This window comes from Oryctolagus cuniculus, chromosome 13 (assembly GCF_051225735.1).
Source record: "Oryctolagus cuniculus isolate XC-2025 breed Fujian yellow rabbit chromosome 13, ASM5122573v1, whole genome shotgun sequence".
Taxonomy (NCBI): domain Eukaryota; kingdom Metazoa; phylum Chordata; class Mammalia; order Lagomorpha; family Leporidae; genus Oryctolagus; species Oryctolagus cuniculus.
In genome coordinates, this window is record NC_142879.1 from 93,809,618 (window position 1) to 93,829,359 (window position 19,742).

General features: G+C 41.3%; 1 long non-coding RNA gene across 2 annotated transcripts; it reads right to left on the reverse strand.

Annotated features, from left to right (window-relative positions):
* Positions 1 to 1,281: 1,281 nt before the first annotated feature.
* LOC138844885 (uncharacterized) lies at positions 1,282 to 2,719 on the reverse strand. 2 transcript variants are annotated; one of them, XR_016219389.1, is made up of 3 exons: positions 2,456 to 2,702; positions 2,066 to 2,181; positions 1,282 to 1,525 (listed from the first exon to the last, which is right to left on the reverse strand). It is a non-coding gene; the product is annotated as an uncharacterized LOC138844885 (long non-coding RNA). The 2 variants fall into 2 exon arrangements; XR_011381300.2 differs by lacking the exon at positions 2,066 to 2,181 and having other exon boundaries at positions 2,456 to 2,719.
* Between the last annotated feature and the right edge of the window lie 17,023 nt (positions 2,720 to 19,742).

The following is a 19,742-nucleotide window of genomic DNA, read 5'->3' on the forward strand; positions in this document are numbered from 1 at the left end:
GACCATGGGCCGTGATCTACTGTCTCCCAGGTGGAATAGCTGAAAGCTTCATGGGAAATGCCAAGTAGCTGAGACTGGAAGCAGCACTCTAATATGAAATTCAGGTATGCCAAATCGTAGCTCAACCAACTGTACCAGAATGCTTGCCCTAATTTGCATATTTTAATGATATTAATTATTCTAATCCATGAACACAGGACATGTTTCCATTTCTTTATGTCTTCTTCAATTTTTTTAAGATTTATTTATTTATTTGAAAGGTAGAGTTACAGAAAGGCAGGGGCAGAGACAGAGAGAGAGAGAGATCTTCCATCCAATGATTCACTCCCCAAATGGCTGCAACAAGAGCGGGGTTGACCCCGAAGCCAGGAGCTAAGAGCCTCTTCCAGATCTCCCATGCAAGTGCAGGGGCCTGGGTACTTGGGCCATGCCTTACTACTTTCCCAGGCCATAGCAGAGAGCTGGATCGAAAGTGGAGCAGCTGGGTCTCGAACTGGCACCCATGTGGGATGCCAGCACTACAGGCGGTGGCTTTACCCACTATGCCACAGCACCAGCCTCTCTCTTCAATTTCTTTCACCAATTATTTAGAGTTTGTAGAAATCTTTCATCTTTGGTTAAATTTATTCCCAATATCATTGCTTTGGTTGGTTGGTTGATTGTTTTTAGCCATTGGAAATAGGATTGTTTCTTGATTTCTTTTTCAAATGATTCACTACGGCCTTGTCTGACCTTGGTACCATTTTATAGGATTTTAAAAGAATCTTAATGGTCATTCTTTGCAATTTTACGCTGGATTTACTGAAATCAGATCTGCCTCCTTTGCTGTTGGTCACTGGCATTTTCTTACCGTGGGGTTCAGTTTCTAATAGAGGGTGTTCACTTGAAGTTTGCTTCTTTCGGCTGTTCTTCCACAGTGGAATGTTCTTTTGAACTTGGCGACATTCAAGGTGCTCCTGAAGCGTTGGAGACACCCATTAGCGCCTGTCAAACACCAAATTTGTAGTCCTTTCTTAACTCTCACCAGCTTCTGAACTGGCTGTCAAGGGTGTCAACTGACAGTTTCAATGATCAAGTCAACCGACAGCATGCCAGGAAATGCCATAATTTGTCTTTTTTGTTCCAATGCCTACTCCCAGTCCTATGAGGATGGCCATGTGTGTTATGCTGGCAATACTCTTGAGAGGCCTTTGATAACTAGCCTTGATGAGTTCCTACCAAATTGAGGCAATTTCCCTATGCATTTCTGATATATCTGTTTACTCTGAAAAAATAAAAGCATTTTACATTAGTAAGAATATAATTTTTTAAAGGTTTATTTAGTTAAAAGTCAGAGTTACACAGAGAGAAGGAGAGGCAGTCCAGAGGTGTTCCATCCTCTGGTTCACTCCCCAGATGGCTGCAAAAGCCAGAGTTGCACCAATCCAAAGCCAGGTGCAGGAGCTTCTTCCCGGTCTCCCATGCAGGTGCAGGGGCCCAAGCACTTGCGCCATCTTCCATTGCTTTCCCAGATGATAGCAGAGAGCTGGATTGGAAGAGGAACAGCCGGGACTAGAACAGGAGCCCATATGAGATGCTGGCACTACAGGTGGCAGCTCTACCCACTATGCCACAGCACCGGCCCCATAAACATATAATGTTACTCTTTAAGCACTGAAAGTTATGTAACTATCCAGACAGCATGCAAAGCTGATTTGCAAATGTGATGTGTCTTTCAGGAGTAAAGTTGTAGAGAATGATGCCATTAAGATTATCATCAAAATTCAATTAAATTTTCACTACTTTCTAGTTATAAAAAGGGGGTGGGGTGGGGAACACATACAGAAGTGAAATGCTAGCCAAGTGTTAAATATTAATTACTGGAAGCAATGCTTCCTGATTTACCCCTGAAAATTAGTAAAGCATTTCAAATGCATTTTTACTGAAAGCAAATTTTAAAACTACCCACAGTTCATTCCGCATGCCTTAAGAATTTGAAGCCCTTCATATGTGAAAATTAAAATATTTGTTCTGTTGTGTACAAAGTTTCCTTTTTTCCCCCTCCTGTTGCAATCATTACTTTTACCCATATATGGCTCCAGAAATATAAACCATGTAGAGTGGCTGTTGAAATTATTCACTCTTGGCCTAGAGCTAATTTTGGATTTTCACTCCCAACAATATCTTCTGGGAAAGTTGTAACTGAAAATAGGATCATAATACACATGTAAGAACTATGTAGCATTCCTTAAGGAAAAATCATATACATGTTTTTTTTTTTTTTTTACCCTTGCCCACAGTTGGGGGGAGGTTGTTTTTTTATAATATTTGTTTATCAAAAAATTGCCCATGGCTATTCAGAGACACATTTTTCATTGTGTGTGTACTAGAGAACTTTGAACCTGCTTGCTGATTTCAAAGCAAGGCAATATCTTTTCAATGACATCAGCTCCACTCCCTTGTACTGGGAACTCACCGTTCTCTGAACTGAAAGTTAGGAGTCGGGAGCCAAGGCTTGTTTCACCTGCGTGTAGATTTCCTGTAAGTCCGATCAACTGTGGCATGGGCAGCTGCCGGATTTTGATAGTGACTCAGAGCTCTTCAGTTTTGACATGCAAGAGCCTCAAGACGAATTCTTCAATTGTCTCAGGACTCTCGCCGATGCCACACAGAGTAACTCAGCCTGCGAGCCTGCCGTCGCTCTCATTCGGCTGACCTGGGGCCTGACAGTGAGAACAACGCTGTTCTTGCCCTTCAGAACGATTAAAAAAAATACTCTAACCCTTGTGAGCAGGAAGTGAGCCTTGTAGTTAGTACGTGTCATGTAATGTGTATTCCCATTGTGCAAGCAAGCTCCCCATTCATTATAGAAACACACGCTGACCTCATTGAGGGTACAGACATCACAGACCCTGGTCACCCTCTGAGACCCTCTGTGGGGAACAGGCAACGTGCTGCTTTGTCACGCACATCCTACTGACCGTCTGATAAGGGAGAAGTGTAAAGAAAATGATGGTGTTTTCTCTGTTCTGTAGCAGGATAGTAGATGTTTGCTCCTGTACAGCAGAGACTTTCTGAAATGGAGAACAATAATTGGTTAAAATAATAATAAACACAAAATGTTAATGCCCCAAGTTTACATGGTGGGTACACTGTACTGACTTCCTTAGTGAGTATAAAGAGAAACTCAACTCCTGGCACTCCAAGGGAGATCCTACTCAGAAAACAGAGGAATAGCTGAAGAATTACACACAGACACACAAAGACAAAGACAGACATGACACACACAGACACACACACATATTTGGATTACTACAGAGAAACAGTGGAGAAGGAGCTTCACAATCAATTTCTAAAATATCTATTTGTTTTAAAGTATATTTTTGAAAGATACATTTTTCAAACTCTCCTATCTTTTATTTTTCCCATTGATGATAGCCCCAACTGCGTAAACTTGGACAAAGACCATGGACAAGCCACTGGCGTGACACACCGTGTGGAGCCTGCCCTTTCAGAGCAAGTCAAAGCCAAAATAGACAGCAAAGGAAAACTAAATCCAGATTGAACAATACTGGCCCGAAAATAGCAACAGGGTTTATGACCACAGCAGCAGGAATGGCTGCTAACCGTTTGCCAGGATCTTTTATTTTGGTTTGCCACTGTTAAGTGACACAGGGTACTGGAGGCCCCTATCAAGCACCCAAATTCAGAACCCTAAACCTCTACTACTAATAATAGTACCTGGGGCAGACTGTTTTTCCAAAGACAGCTCACAAGCCAGCTCCTCCTGTGAGCTTTCTGAGTTTGGAAAATGCATTTCCTGATTATCTGCTATTGGGAGCATCCTGCCAGCCTTTTAACGTCCATCACCTCCTTTAACTATTCGGAGTCCAGCAACTCTAGGAAGGAGATTTTTAGTGTTTCCATGCCACACGTGAAGAAACAGGGGCTCAGGGAGCAAGACTTGAACAGGGGAACAGCTTCAAAAGCTCTTTCTGCTCTATTGCGAGCCGGTGGAATGTTCTGGATGTTGGGGACGCAGTTCCCTCATCTATCTTTCACGGAACAGTCACGCAGTCATCTTGGTCACATCATAATTCCCAAGCAATACTCCAGATGCAGGGTGCTGCCGGCTTGCAGAGCACAAGGAGATCTCTTATACCAGAGAGGTGAAAATGAGCGCTTCAGAGGCAGGGTTGGAGCTCTGTAAGAAGCCAAGATCTTAGATCAGCAGAGGGCAGAGGAGAGGAGGAAGCAAGGCCAAGCGATTAATGGGTAGTAAGTTATAGGTAGGCAGGCGTATGTTCTGGGATTTTTTGCACAGGAGGGTGACTAAAAATAATGTAGTATGTGTTTTTCAGGAAAAGGAAAAAACAAAACTTAAAAGATAGGATTTTGATTGATGTCACCATAAAGAAATGTTAACTGTTTCAGATCTTTATTGGATCTTACACAATGTATAAATGTATTGAGACATTGTATGGTGTCTTGTAAATATGAACGCATCTATATGACTGTCAAAATTTTTAACAAAATATTATATATATGTATATATTATATATATGTGTATATATATTATATATTCATATATATTCTATATATATGTGTGTATATATATATATATATAGAGAGAGAGAGAGAGAGAAACTAAAAGGAAAAGGAAAGAAGTGCATTTGTACTTTTTTTTTACCATGTTCCAGGCTAGGAAATAGACTGGTATGGCTCTAGTTGTAGAATATTGCAGAGAATCAGAGTTAAGCGAGATTATAGAGGCACTTGAGAATTGACACTTTACAACTTGCATTTCAAGCGAAGAGATTTAGCCTGGGGGAACTTTGAAATCTGAAAATGGAAAGGATAGTATCATGTAGACATCTATGAATCTATGGTGGGAGAACTCTTCTCAGAAACACAGAACAAGCTGGCAGGGAGCAGGCATGGCAGGGGCAGGACTTGTTGGGAGACTATTACGTGACTGAATTGTTGGTCTGATTTGAGCTGAAATAGGGAATGACCATTCCCAGTAGATACCCACCCACAAACTCTCAATAAACCAAAGCAATGCAGGAGTAGACTTTGTATATCTCATATTTTTCGTGGGACCAAGATATTGCTTCTAACTGCTAGGAATGAACTGAGTCTTTGATAAACTTATTGAAAGCATGACAGTAGCCCAATTCCATTTCAGCATCAGATGGAGCCTGATTGAGACTGACCAGACTGAGGGCTCATCTCCTAAGAACAGGGCTTTCGGCCAGCGCTGCAGCTCACTAGGCTAATCCTCCGCCTTGCGGCGCCGGCACACCGGGTTCTAGTCCCGGTCGGGGTGCCGGATTCTGTCCCGGTTGCCCCTCTTCCAGGCCAGCTCTCTGCTGTGGCCAGGGAGTACAGTGGAGGATGGCCCAAGTGCTTGGGCCCTGCACCCCATGGGAGACCAGGAGAAGCACCTGGCTCCTGCCATCGGATCAGCGCGGTGCGCTGACCACAGCGCGCCGGCCACGGCGGCCATTGGAGGGTGAACCAACGGCAAAAGGAAGACCTCTCTCTCTGTCTCTCTCTCTCACTGTCCACTCTGCCTGTCAAAAAATTAAAAAAAAAAAAAAAAGAACAGGGCTTTCTCCAACACCTGCAGTGCCCTCCCCCTGGAGTAGCAGGCTTTTGCAGAAAACAGGGCATTCCCAATGTTTTCAGCAGTTGCTAAGCAGCATAATCTTAAACAGTGTTTATGTAACTGGGTCCAAAGGGGAATCACAGTGACAACGAAGGAGTGTTGGAGCCAGTCACAGGTACACAGGATCATGCTGCACAAGTTAACGATTACATTTTTACTGATTCAGCCTAGTCACAGATCCTTATACAGAAAGCAACTCTGGCCTAAAAGGACAGGAAAACAGCCATGCCCATGTTATTCATTCTTCATAACTGACTGCAAATATTTACACAATGCCTATCACCAGATGAGGCACCTACCAAGAATTTAGAATCGTACTGAATGCAAATAAGATGTTAATTATTACAACTAAAGGATGCCTTCATAGTCAAACTGTAGAGGAATTTTCAACGTACACGTGAGAGAGAAAACATGGTCATAATGTAATTCTCTATGAGAATTTTGAAAAAATATATTAGAATTCATATGCCTCCCTTATGTAAGACAGCTTCAAATAGTTCTTGGAAAATTAGAACTAGAAGATAATTTTATTAGGGTGCAAAATAACAAAATCTATGAATAGTTTTTATAATGTGCATTTTCCATAATTTTTTAAAATTTTATTTACATTATACAAGCTTCATGTATTTCATATATACAGATTTAGGAACATAGTGATACTTCCTACCCTACCCTCCTTCCTGCCCACGCTCCAACCCTTCTTCCTCCTCCCTCTCCTATTCCCACCCTTAATTCGTACAAAGATCTGTTTTCAGTTTACTTAATGATCATAAGTGTAACCCTACACTGAGTAAAGAGTTCAAAAAATAGCATGAAGGAAAAAAATACTATTCCTCAACAGAAGAGACAAGGGCCATAAGCAATCATCAAATCTCAAAATGTTCATTTCATTCCAATACATTACATTTTAGGTATTCTATTAGTTACCCCAGATCAGGGAAAACAAATTATATCTGTCTTTTTGGGACTAGTTTATTTCACTGAGTATAATGGTTTCCAGTTGTATCCATCTAGTTACAAAAAACAGGATTTCATTTATTTTTTTACATCTGAGTAGTACTCCATAGTGTACATATACCATAATTTCTTTATCCAGTCTTCAGTTGATGGACCTGAGTTTATTGCATATCTTAGCTGTTATGAATTGTGTTGCAGTCAACACGGGGGTACAGTAACTCCTTCAGATGCTGATTTCTTTGGTTTGGGTAAATTCCCAGGAGTGAGAAGACTGTATCATATGTTAGGTGTATATTCAGATTTCTGAGGTATCTCCAGGCTTTCTTTCATGGTGGCTGTACTAGTTTATATTCCCACCAACAGTGGATTAGGGACCCTTTTCCCCCACATCCTCACCAGCATTTATTGCTTGGTGATTTCTATATGAGAGCCATTCTAACTGGGGTGAGGTGAAAACTCCAAATAGCAATCCATAACTCTCTTACAGACCCTTGTTAGACAACAAAACTTTAACACTGAAGCTGGGAAAGTAGCAGAGGATGGCCTGAGTCCTTGGGGCCCTGCCCCTACGTGTGGGACCCAGAGGATGCTCCAGGCTCCCGGCACAGCTCCAGCCATTGTGGCTATTTGGAGAGTGAACCTCTGGATGGAGGGCCTCTCTCTCTCTCTCTAGCTCTGCTTTTCAAATAAATAAATAAATCTTTAAAAAATTATAAAAAAGAAAAAAAGGAAGCAAGAACCCACGAGTCAATTTTTATCTAAGGTCCCCTTTCGTAGCAGGAAATCCCTCTTCCCCCTGATAGGATATTGTTTCATTCTTACTCTAAGGGAATGTCTGTCGCACCTGGTGAGTCACTCGGGTGACTTCCTTTAGGTAAGACTTGGAAGATCCCTGAAATGCCACTCCACTTACTGAGAATCTGCCCCAAACCACGCTGACTGCAGAGGTAGTCCTGTGTGTTTCAGAAGGAGTCAGACTAGAGTCCTGAATTCATCCCTAACGCTCCAGCTGAGTTCTGGGAGCCCTGCGTAATGTCTTCTACCTATGTGACCAGGTGCACAGTCTGGAATCTTCAGCTGCTAAGCTGTAGTGATTTGAAACAGTGGTAGCACAGAGGCAGCTGATAGGCATCTTGTCCGGAAGACAGTGTGGCAATGACTCATACAGATGAATCATTTAAAATCAGCCCAGCGGATTGCGGGGGAGGGGCTGGGTGGAGGGGAACCAAGTTCTAAATTCAGGGAATCTCAGGCACTGACCACTCAAAGAATGCCAACCCAATTTCATGATTCTAGGAAAAGAAGCCTAGAATGTTCCCCAGGAAGAAAGCACAGGGATCATGTCATTCAATACCATAATTTCCCAAGTGTGGAAAGAGAAGACCAAGATCAAATGATCACTTAGCAGAGCCAGGCAACAATTCAGGCTTTTTGAGCCTCAGCTCCGGCGCTCTATCATAGCACTGGGGTGCACTATTCAGTCTTCGGACTATCAGTGTGCACTGGTGTGAGAGCTCTGGTGACACGAGTGCCTTATGAATTCCCTGGGCAAATGCAGTCAGGCAAACGTTCTCCTTCCCACTGCGAAGCCTTGGTTATGGCACAAATAATTAATGAGGCATAGCCAAAACTGCTCACTGACAGTTTCTTTTTTGGTATTAAAATGATGAGTGTATTTTCCCTAAGAACCTTCTGGCAACATGTACAAATAAAGCCACATACACAGTGACAAACTGTGCTGGTTAGAGTCTAGCTGATGACATTCTTGTTATTGAAACAGGAAATGACTAAGCCTCAGCAACTACAGATCATATATTTTATTCCGTTGTGCTGGCTCATTTGAAAAAAAAAATAATAGCCTATTGCAAGGCAACAATGTTTGTTTTCTAAATAATATATTTTCTTTGGAAACGAATGTTAAATGGAGATTAATGCTTTGAAAGTTTAATTAATGTTTTCCAGGAAATCGAGGAATATGCCTCAATTAATACATCATTAAAATATTGCAGCCTAGGTTTTCACAAGTATTAGAATCCAGTAAATAGGTTGTTAGTGAAAGGAAATATATGTTCAGTATTTCCTAAGGGCATAGATTCTAGATCGGAAAGCCTTTTATAGGAGTCAATATTGCTATCGTTGCTATCAACTGAAAGCTTGCATTGGGTTAGGAAAATTTTTAAAGACATTGAATTGTACTGGGTTTCTAAAGATTTGACTGACTTCAGAGTTTCTATACAATATAACCACGGCTGGGCTGAAGTTTTTCTTTGGCCACTAAACTTTTATACTCACATGGTGCAAATTGATAACTTAAAAAATATATATATATATATATTTCATGACAAATGCTTAGATCACTGAAACAAATTCCAGGTGTACAACTAAAGCAACTGGCCTATCAGAAGCTGATTATGTGTTTACAGTTAATAGGCTATTAGAAAACAATGTATCCACTACTGAAATGTGTTTCAAATAAACAGAAATGATTCTTTACATTTAATAATTCAGTGTTTGTTAATCCACCCACTCAGACTCTAACGGAAGGGCTTCATTGTAGTTAGATGTGTGAGACATTTCTTGCCAATCATCGACTTTCTTAGTGACATAAGTCTCCTCCTGACATGCCATTTATTTTCTAAGGGGATCTCTCACTGTTGCACGCTGTTGCAAAAGCGTAGAAGACCAGGCAACCACAGGAAGCAATGGCTCTGGCCTCTTGGGGCACAGAGGCACTAGAGGCCTCCTGGAAGCTGGGACTGGGTCAGGACCAGACCCAGATCCACAGCACACAGTCCCTGCTGGGACATTTTTTTCTGTAAACACTCCAGCTCCCTTTCTGGAGAATCAGGGCAGCAGTGGCAAAATGATTTACATTATACTCAGATGTTAAATAAAAAGACATGGGCTCTTTTTTTTTTTTTTCCCTCCCTTGCATGTTCTTCCTTAAATCTCAGAATGAATAGTTTCCATCTGTAATTGTTGGTTTTATATTTTTAAATAGTGAACCGAGCAACAGAATGTCTCATTATCTCTGAAATGATTTGAGCATTGGCTGTGTGCAACTCTGTCGATAAAAGCACAATGCAGTCATTTTGCATTGTCTGCGGGGGGAGGGGAGATGCTTAAAGAAAGTTCCTTTTTTTTTTTTTTTTTTTTGCCCCTCTGCTAACTCTGTATTGCCAGTTATCTGCTGTTTCCACACTCAGCATAGATCTAATTTAGGCATTAAATTTTTTTTAAAAAAAAAAGACACTCTAGACATTATCTTGGGTTGGCAGTTTGAAAAACACATGTGGTTTCAAGCCTTTATGGCAGATCAGAAGCAACTGATGTCTGTAAATGTGTGAAATTTTAACTTTCCAAAAAAATGGCCGGTGATGCATGTAAGCTGAAATCTATTCAGGAAAACCACAGCGGCTGATGTTTCCGCTCCATTATTTTCCTTGAGACATGAAGAGGCCTTTGTAATTTTAGTTTTTGAAAGTGACAGAGCTCATCGATTTGCTTTTTCAGAATAACGCATTTTCTTGTGCTCTGTCATGTAATAGTTTACCTTCAAGCTTTAAGAAAACATCCTCTGCTCTGCCATCTGGTGAGGGCTTCTTGACTCCTAAGAGTGACTTGTGATTTCTCACCACAGAAGTTGAAGTCATTGTGGTGGCGTGCTCATTTCAGAGAGGGACGGTCACACCGTAACATTTTCACGCTGCCGTGACAACCTGTTATTTGAAAGTATCATTTTTTTTTTTTTTTGGTTGGGCAGTTTCAGAATTTAACTCGTAAATGCGATGTTCTATTCGAACAAGATAACCTTTTAAAATAATGTTATAAATAGCACATCAACAAGCGGATTTGCTTTCAATTACATGATGTCTAAGCACAGGTAATTCTAGCCACATATTTGCTATTTTAGTCCCTAAAATTAATCATGGAAATACTCTTAAGGCCTGACATCTTTTATGAATCTGATCATCCCAGCAATACAATGCAAGATTTGAGAAGTCAAAGAGACCCATTCAATCTCTAACTTGCCTTAAGTGGACTACAAACTCTTGAACTAGTTGGCCATAGTAGCCATGCGCATGGCTTTTTGAGTCGGTGTAGCTGCGCATATGTGGATGTGTCTCTGTGCCTCCGTGTTTCGCTCTACATCTGCCTGTGTGTTTGCATGTTGATGTTCGCGTGTCTGTGTACGTCCGTGTGAGTGTCTGTCTCCACTTCCCACTGAGATCTTTCCAGCGAGTGGGGGTGGGGAAATGCACGCAAACAAAGGAATCAATGATCTGTGGTTGAAAGGAGGTGGCAGGGACAAGTGCTGGGTCAAAGGAGGAGCTGAGTGGCACTACAGCCAGAACTCTCCTGCTACAGCCTCAGCCACCCAGCACAGGGAGAGGGACGCTTTGGTGCATTCCTATGAGTTGAGGCTGTTTCAAGTTCATTGAGTGAGGACGTTGGTGTCTCTAAAATGAAGTGGAAATGGAAATGCAGGAAAAGAAAAAAAAAAAAAAAAGAAGAGTGCTCATCTTCCCTGCATCTCCATGGACTCTTCAGGTGGAGAAGGCTTGCAATTGTCATGTGCTATTTAAAAAAAGTGTTTCTGTTTGGCCGAGTTTGTATTATGGAAAAGGCATACATTATCTCACTTAACCCTCTGCCAGTCCTGCCAGGTAAGCACGTCTTGAACAGAAATGCAGAGGAGTTAGGAAATGTGTCTGCATGATGCCTGGATCTCTCATCTCACTCACTCAGCATTTCCTCCAGATCCCTGCAAACATGTCAAGGAATCCTGGAAGCATGAAGGAGACACACCGTTCAAACCATTCCCCCATCTGGTTAGAACTTGGAGCGCAAATGTCACCTCTACATTGGAAGTGGCAGTGTGGACTGCCAGGGTGCCCTGAGTTTTCTGAGATGTGGGAATTGAGCTGCAAGTTCCCTTGTCCAAGTCCAGTGACAATGACAAGAGGCAGGACCACGTAATGAAACAGAAGAGACCCCGATGTGTGCTCTAACAAAATGCGTGTGGAGGCCGGCTTTGTTTGGTCCACTGGCCAGAGTTTGGCAGCACAAGAAGCAAGTGTCGGAGGATATTGCTGGATGGAGGATCCAGCCCCTGCAGAATCCTGACTCTCCTAAAAAAGCTCCCCCGTTTAAGGACTTTTATCTGATCCACAAAATGGCAAAACAGAGATATTTTACTGGCTTGGAATCATAGGACATGGGAGAGCTGAAGGGACAGTTGCAATGGTCTAGTGACTGACCAGGTCTCCAACGACAGAATCAAATACTGTCCCACCTACTAAAGCAGAAGGGTCTTCTAGACACCCTTCCATGCTTTAAATCACTTGTCTCTACCAAGAAGCTAAGCGCATTTCCTTGCCACCTACTCAACGTTTGTATTTGAGGTGGCCTGCGACAAATGTCATCTAATGCACAATGTGTACATGAAGGAATCCCGTTTAGGAAATCCTTAACTATCTTTTAAAATTAAGGGTAAATGAGGACTGCATATCATGTGATGACGGCATCCTGGAAACACTTCCTGCCGAATAACACCATGCCTAGCTTTCATCCACCAGCTCAGTCTTCTGTTCTGGAAGCACCTAAGACAGTGTTCCCTGAGCCCTGCCCTTCCTTCCCCATCCCCATTCCCTCCTGGCATTTGTCCTTTTCTGAGACGTCATTTGTTTACCTGTCCCCTGCTCATCCCAGCAACTGGAATTTGAACTATGTGGGACTTGCTTTGGTCCCTGTTGTTTAACACAGAAGTTAATTGGAGTGCTCAAAACAGAATATGCTTTTCTTTAAATAAACTTCAGACGCTTTGCCTAAGAGGAATGGATGTATTTGCTGGTTGAAAAGTGTTACCTGATAGATGATAGATTTCTGACTCATAGAATGTGCTATTGCTTCTTGGAAATGAGAAAAGAGATAAAGATCTGAATTGAGCAAAGTTGAGTATCTCTTATTCTGGAGGAGATTTTTGTTTTCAAAGAAAAGCATCACAAAAATTTGGCCCATGTTCGCATTGGTGAGGTTGTAAATGTAGTTTCCCTAGTTAAGGTAAGCTCAGTTTGCGTTCTTCCTGAAATACCACGAATAGTTAAAAGTTTTCCTTTCTTTTCATTCCTTCTCCCTTTTTTTCTGTCTCATTTCCCCTCTCTCTTTCTCCTTTCCTCCTTCTTTCCCTCCATCTTAGATTTATCAGCATTTGGAAAATTCAATAACATAAATGGTAAGATAATAGATGTCCATCATTTGCAACTAAGAAAACATGTACTGTGAACTCACATTTAATTAGATCATTATGTGGCTTATTAAACTTATTTTCGGACGAAATTCAGGTCTCTGGTTTAAACTAAAATACAAGATTTATGTCCCCATTCTTCTCAGACCCCAGTGAAATAAAAATGTGCCGTTACAAAAAGGAACATATAACAGGGATTAAACAGGGAGTCACCAACGCATGTGAGATTTCAACGAAATTGTAGAAAGCAGGAAGCAGACAGCAGTACCTTGCACAAGGTGAGTAAAAGAAGTTTGCAGCCTGACCACACTGAAAGTGGCTTTAAGAAGCAAAGAGCATTAGGCCACCCTAAGGAGCACCTTTGTGCTCCAATGGAAACTGAAATGGGGTAAGAAGCGACCAAAGAGGAATCAACTGACTGTCTTATTTGTGGGGCAAGTGCACCAGTCAAGACCTCACCAATTCACCCTTACCACTCATCCCCCCGAAATTCAGCCATTTACATTCCAGCAGAACACTCTGCCTCAAAGCTAGAGAAAATGTTTGAGATAATGTCTAGTTTGGGGTAAATATGCAGATAATTACCCAGCCCCCTGCCCATTTTCCTAAATTACTTGCCTCTTACAGAGCCCTGGATAGAATTCCTACCAGGAAGAGAAAGCTATAGATACTGATTTATCATGGGGCAAAGAAGGAGAACCCTAAGTTTGGAAAATTAACCAGAAAAGCCATATGAAGCACAAAAACTGAATCTGGAATGCAATGGAGAAAAAGGCTCACATTCCTAAGGGGATGTTCTGAATGCTAATTTCTATAGGTGGCCTGTAGAGTAGTGGGTAACATAACTGCATTTAGAAGTTTCTGTTAACATGAGTGCCTGCTGACATTTGCAGAGGGAAGAAGGACGGCTGAAGACTTCCCAGTCACTTCCCAGAGACTGACATTGGAAGAGGTCTGCTATCATAAAAGAGAGCAATGTATCTGCAGACAGGCAAAAACTCCGAAAGCTTACCATCCATGCACCATTTTGCAAGAAGTTAACTGAGCTACTTCTCTGATTCAGGCTGTAAACTTGAGATCCACCTCTGTACAATCCATAGTGGAAATGGCAGAGACACGATTATAGCTGACCTCATCTCCCTGTTACCATGCCCTGACGGTGTGCTCAGAAGAAATTTGCAACCTCTTCTTTGTAGTCATAATGGCCATGAGGAAAGAATTTCAGTGGAGTTACTAACATGGTGGTATTTGTTACAGCAGTTGCAGGAAACTAATATGCTATAAACAAACATTAATTTGAAATTCTGACTCATCAGTTGCTTTGAGTCTTCATAGCATAACTGTAGCAAATATTTAATTATTTAATGTTATTAAATATTTAATGTCTTTAATATTAATTAAAGACAGAAATTTTGAACTAAACTCTTAAAAGTTGCCTTTAAATGTTCATGTCACCATTCAATATGGGTTTCAGCAAAATAGTTAATTTGAATCATGAGGCCCTATAGCATGATGGGTAAACTCAAGGCTGGAAATCAAAGAAATCCCAGATCAAACTCCAGATGTAACATTTGTAAATGGTATACTCTCTGAAAGCTGTTTCATTTTCTTTCTTTCTTTCAGAGCTTCAGTTCTGATCTGTAAAGTGAGATGATTACTAGAAACTGTTCTGTGTGTGTTGTTATGAGGAATAATTTAGTTAAGCCGGAATGTGCCTGTAGATTACCCAGGGGAGCAGGAGCCAGCAGGAGGCATTATTGCTGACCCATCTGATAGGACACAGTAGTGGAGCTTTGAGATGATAGGTGATTGTCCAAACTTCAAATTAACTATTAGGTTTCAGTATCTAGAGCAACTCTAATTAACCAATTTGCGCTGTAGCATGGCCCCCTATATTTTCTGTTCTAGCATACCCCCCAATTTTTCAATAAGAAAAGTTTCAAATATATATATACACAGAGGAAATTAAAAATTTAGTGAACACCTATATACATACCATCCATATTCTACATTTAGTATTTTACTATATCTGCATTATGGCATATCTATCCATCTATCCAGTCCACTCCCCATTAGCCCATTTAGGGCTACAATAGCAGAGTTGCAATGGAGACCCTATGGACCATGTAGCTTAAGCTATGTATTTACACAGTCCTTTATAGAAAAAATTTGCCAGTCCATGCCCTATAATCAGAGCTAAGTAGTGAAAACTGTTGGGTCCATTTTGAGAAGAAAGTTCTACTTAGCTGAGTCTCTACTTTTCTATTCAACACAATCAAACACTAGGAGAAATAAAATCAAGGCAAAACAAGCCATTGTTAAATCAGCAGAATTGATGATCAAACTATCAGAGGACTTTAAAATAACCATGATTGATAGACAAACATGATCTCTTGAGTAAAATGAATAACTAGGAAAAGATGAGGAATTTCAGTAGAAAAAGACTACGAGAAAGAATGAATTGGAAATCAAAGAAATAAAAACTACCATGACATCCAAGAAATTCTTTCAATGGGACCATCAGAAGACAAGATGAAGTCAGGAATCTGGGAACTTGAAGACAGGTCAATAGAAACTATCAGAATGAAACATATGGAGGAAAAAGAGTGAAAAAACAAGTAAACAAAACCAAGCATCTGACATCTGTGGAAAAATGCAAGCTGTCTAACATATGAATAACTGGAGTTCAAGAGAAAATAAATAGAATGGGACAGAAGAAGATTTGAGGAAATGGGGCCTTAGTAATTCTCCAAAATGTGATGAAAGATAGTAAACCACAGATCCAAGAGTTCAGTAAGCTGCACTAGGATTACCTTAGCATCTTTCTGTAATCAAAACAGGGACCAGCGCTGTGGTACAACCAGTTAAAGCCCTGGCCTGCAGGCAGCACTGGCATCCCATATGGGCACCAGTTTCAGTCCTGCCTGCTACATTTTTGATCTAGCTCTCTGGTGTGGCCTGGAAAAGCGGTAGAAGATGGCCCAAGTCTTTGGGCCCCTGCAGCCACATGGGAGACCCAGAAGAAGCTCCTGGCTCCTGGCTTCAGATTGGTTCAGCTCCAGCTGTAGTGGCCATTTGGGGAGTGAACCAGTAAAGGGAAGATCTCTCTCTCTCTCTCTCCCTCTCCCTCTTTCTGTAACTCTGTCTTTCAAATAAATAAAATAAAATAAAATAATCAAAATAAAACTGTGGATGTATTTCTGAACTCTCCATTCTTTTAGAGTAATTTGTACATATTTACACTATTGTCATAAAGCCATTCTTTTGCTTTATATTGTTTTGAAATATATCAGGCCTCCAACTTTCAAGATTGTTATAACTTTCTTTGGCATTTTCTATACATTTTAGAATCAATATGACAATTTCTACCGCAATTATAATGAAATGTGTTGAATATGTAGACTAACTTGAGCATGGACATCACCACCACCACGCTGAGTTTTCTGATCTATAGATGTGGTATCTGTTGTTTCACTAAGATCTTTAAGAGCCTCTTTTGTGAGGTGAATGTCATAGTTGTCTCACCTTAATATTATATTTTCGAAAGAGGACTATTCCAAAAAAGCTTTTGGGTATATACAAATTTTCTCCCACCAATGCCCCAGAAGAATTATGATCATTGCACTTAGCGCAATTACGTTGATAAACTAAGCAGGACATGTACTGACTGTTATTCATAAGGCACCGTCCCTCATTAACTATTCTCAGCACCAAGTTACTTCAAATGGTGGGTCTATACCTTACATGTCATGTAGTAATTGACCTTCTTCATTCCGAAAAAATTCATAAAATTTCAGAAAAAAGCTAAAAAGGGAAAAGATGACTTGTGGTTTTTAACCTATACGCAAACAAGATAGCAAATATGAAAATTTTACACCGACATAGCACCTATCATTGAATGATTGAAAAGTACTTGAACAATTATATTTTATACAACAACCAAAAAAACAGATGAAAGGTTAACTGGTTTCCTTTAGGAGAAGCAATATATTGACAATGACACCAAAAACACAGCAAGGCAAAGCAAACTGACTTCTTGCCCAACAGGCATGGCATTTTCTGTCAGTATTATTAAGGGAGCAATATTGGGGTGATTCTCAGAACAAGATTTATAGGAGTCCTCTTAAGAGGCCCTCTTGAATCATCTAGAAGAACAGGAAAATTGTAAAGCACTCAAAACAAACACATCATCCATTAACATTTATATAAAAACTTGGTTTTAAAGTGCAACCTTTATTTTAAACAATGGTTTTGGTTTTACTTTTTTGTTTATTTTGTAAATGCAGCCAAAAGAGCTCTGTGATATGAAATGAATCAGTGTGGCCTGGAAACATGAGAACAGAAGGAAAGAAAGTGGAGGGTAGAAAAGAAAAGGTGGTGAGGGTGTGAGGAAATAGTTTCATTCAGGAGAGCAAAAAGGAGCCTGGGCCCACACTTCAGAGGGCGAAGTGACGGCATAGATGAGCAACTTGCCAGAGAAACTGAGGACCAAACCCACCGACTGGATTTGCTTTCTGTGACTGGGAGAGATGGGAACAGGAGAGCCAGAATCTTCAGTCCAGGGTAAGAGACATCAGCTTGTGTAGGGTTATTAGACAGCTCTTGGTCCAACATTGTCTCTGATTTGCAAAGTTGATTTCATTTTCCTGTCTGCGCCCTCCCTTCTGTTAAAAAGGCAGAGGACTATTAGAAAACAAATATGAAGAACAAACTTAGGAACGGAGAAATATTGACTACTACTTTAATTCATTGAACTCTACCATTTGTCATGAAAGGGGATATTTTAATACATTATCTCATCTAATCAAACCAAACTAATTTTTTTTATTTTTTAATAATTATTTTATTTCTTTGAAAGAGAGGTAGACACAGAAAGGGAGAGAAAGGTCTTCCTTTCCGTTGGTTCACTCCCCAAATGACTGCAATGGCCAGAGCTGAGCCGATCTGAAGCCAGGAGCCAGGAGCCTCTTCCGGGTTTCCCATGTGGGTACAGGGGCCCAAGCACTTAGGCCATCTTCCACTGTGTTCCCAGGACACAGCAGAGAGCTGGATAGGAAGAGGAGCAGCCAGGATTCGAACTGGTGCCCATATGGAATGCTGGTCCTGCAGGCTGGGGCTTTAACCCCCTGCACCACAGTGCCTGCCCCCAACCTAATTTTAAGTTTTAAATCTCTGATTTAAGCAATATGACCAAGGTCAAAAGTAGCATGGATAGCTAGAATCCCATGCCACACTTTCTCTCAGTGAATGATTCTGATTTTCTGTGGCTCTTGCTCTGTTTTAAAACTCAGAATCCATTCGGGGCTGGCGCTATGGCACAGCAGGTTAATGCACTGGCCTGAAGCACCAGCATCCCATATGGGCGCAGGTTCGAGTCCCAGCTGCTCCACTTTCGCTGCAGCTCTCTGCTATGGCCTGGGAAAGCAGTAGAAGATGGCCCAAGTGCTTGGGCCCCTGCATCCTCATGGGAGACCCGGAAGAAGCTCCTGGCTCCTGGCTCCTGGCTTCAGATCAGTGCAACTCCAGCCATTGTGGCCAATTGGGGAGTAAACCATCGGATGGAAGACCTCTCTCTCTCTGTGTTTCTCTTTCTCTCTCTCTCCTCTCTGTGTAAATCTGACTTTCGAATAAATAAATAAATCTTTAAAAAAAAAGAACCCATTCATATCTTTTGTCTTTAACACAGCTAATGATACTTTCCCACTGAAGAGTTATATGCTGTTTAGTAGTGGTAGTGCCTTAGTTGTTTTTAAGATTGATGTATTTGAAATGCAGACTTACAGTGAGGGAGGAAGTGAAAGAGAGTGTTAGTTTTCACCTGCTGGTTTACTCCCTAAATGGCCACAATATTCAGGGCTGGGCTGGGCAGAAGCCAGAAGCCTTGAATTCCATCAGGGTCTCCCATGTGGGTTCATAGGGGCCCAAGCACTTGGGTCATTTCTGGTGCCGGGAACAACCCGGATTTGAACCTGCACTCATATGGGATGCCAGAGTGGTAGGCAGAGGCTTAACCCACTGTGCCACAGGGCTGCCCTGTGGTAAGACTTTTACTGTCTCCTGCCTGATCCTCACTCATAAGCATTGTAGAGACTTCTGCCTATTTTGTAAATTTATGTGTGTCAGTACCTGGCCTGGCTGCTAATGGACACAGCAGGATTCAGCCTACCTATTTGTCCTGTTTTTATACCTGATGATTTCTTTTCTGAAAATTAGGTTTTTCATTTTATCTGTATTACATCTAAAATTGTGTTCACGCTTGTAAGAATAAATGATACAATCTTGTAAGTATCAGGCACTGCATGCTTTAAAGATGAATTTACATTCTATAGCATTCTATGGTGATAGAATGTTAGATACACTATTTTTTAAATGATTTATCTATTTGAAAGGCAAAGTTTACAGAGAACGATATAGAGAGAAAGAATCTTCCATCTGCTGGTTCACTCCCCAAAGGGTGCAGTTGCCTGAGCTGGTCCAGTCTGAAGCCATGGGCCAGGAACAACTTCTGGGTCTCCCACATGGGTGCAGGGTCCCATCTTCTGCTGCTTTTTTTTTTTTTTTTTTTTTTGCCATCTTCTGCTGCTTTCCCAGACAGGAAATGGAGCAGCCGGGACTTGAACCGATGCCTACATAGGATGCCTGTATGACAGGCAGTGGCTTTGCCCCCTACGCCACAAAGCTGGCAGTCCCCGATAAACATCTTAAAACACTTGTTCTCCTTGACACCCAAAATGCATTGCACAGCAAGTTACTGATACCACTACGACTTCCTTGATTTAGGGGCTACCTTTTCCCTTCACCCAACTCTCCTCTATTTGTTCTGGAATGCCTGACCCTCCGCTGTTCATTTACTCTGATTCTTGATTCCTTTGATAATATTAGGACCAA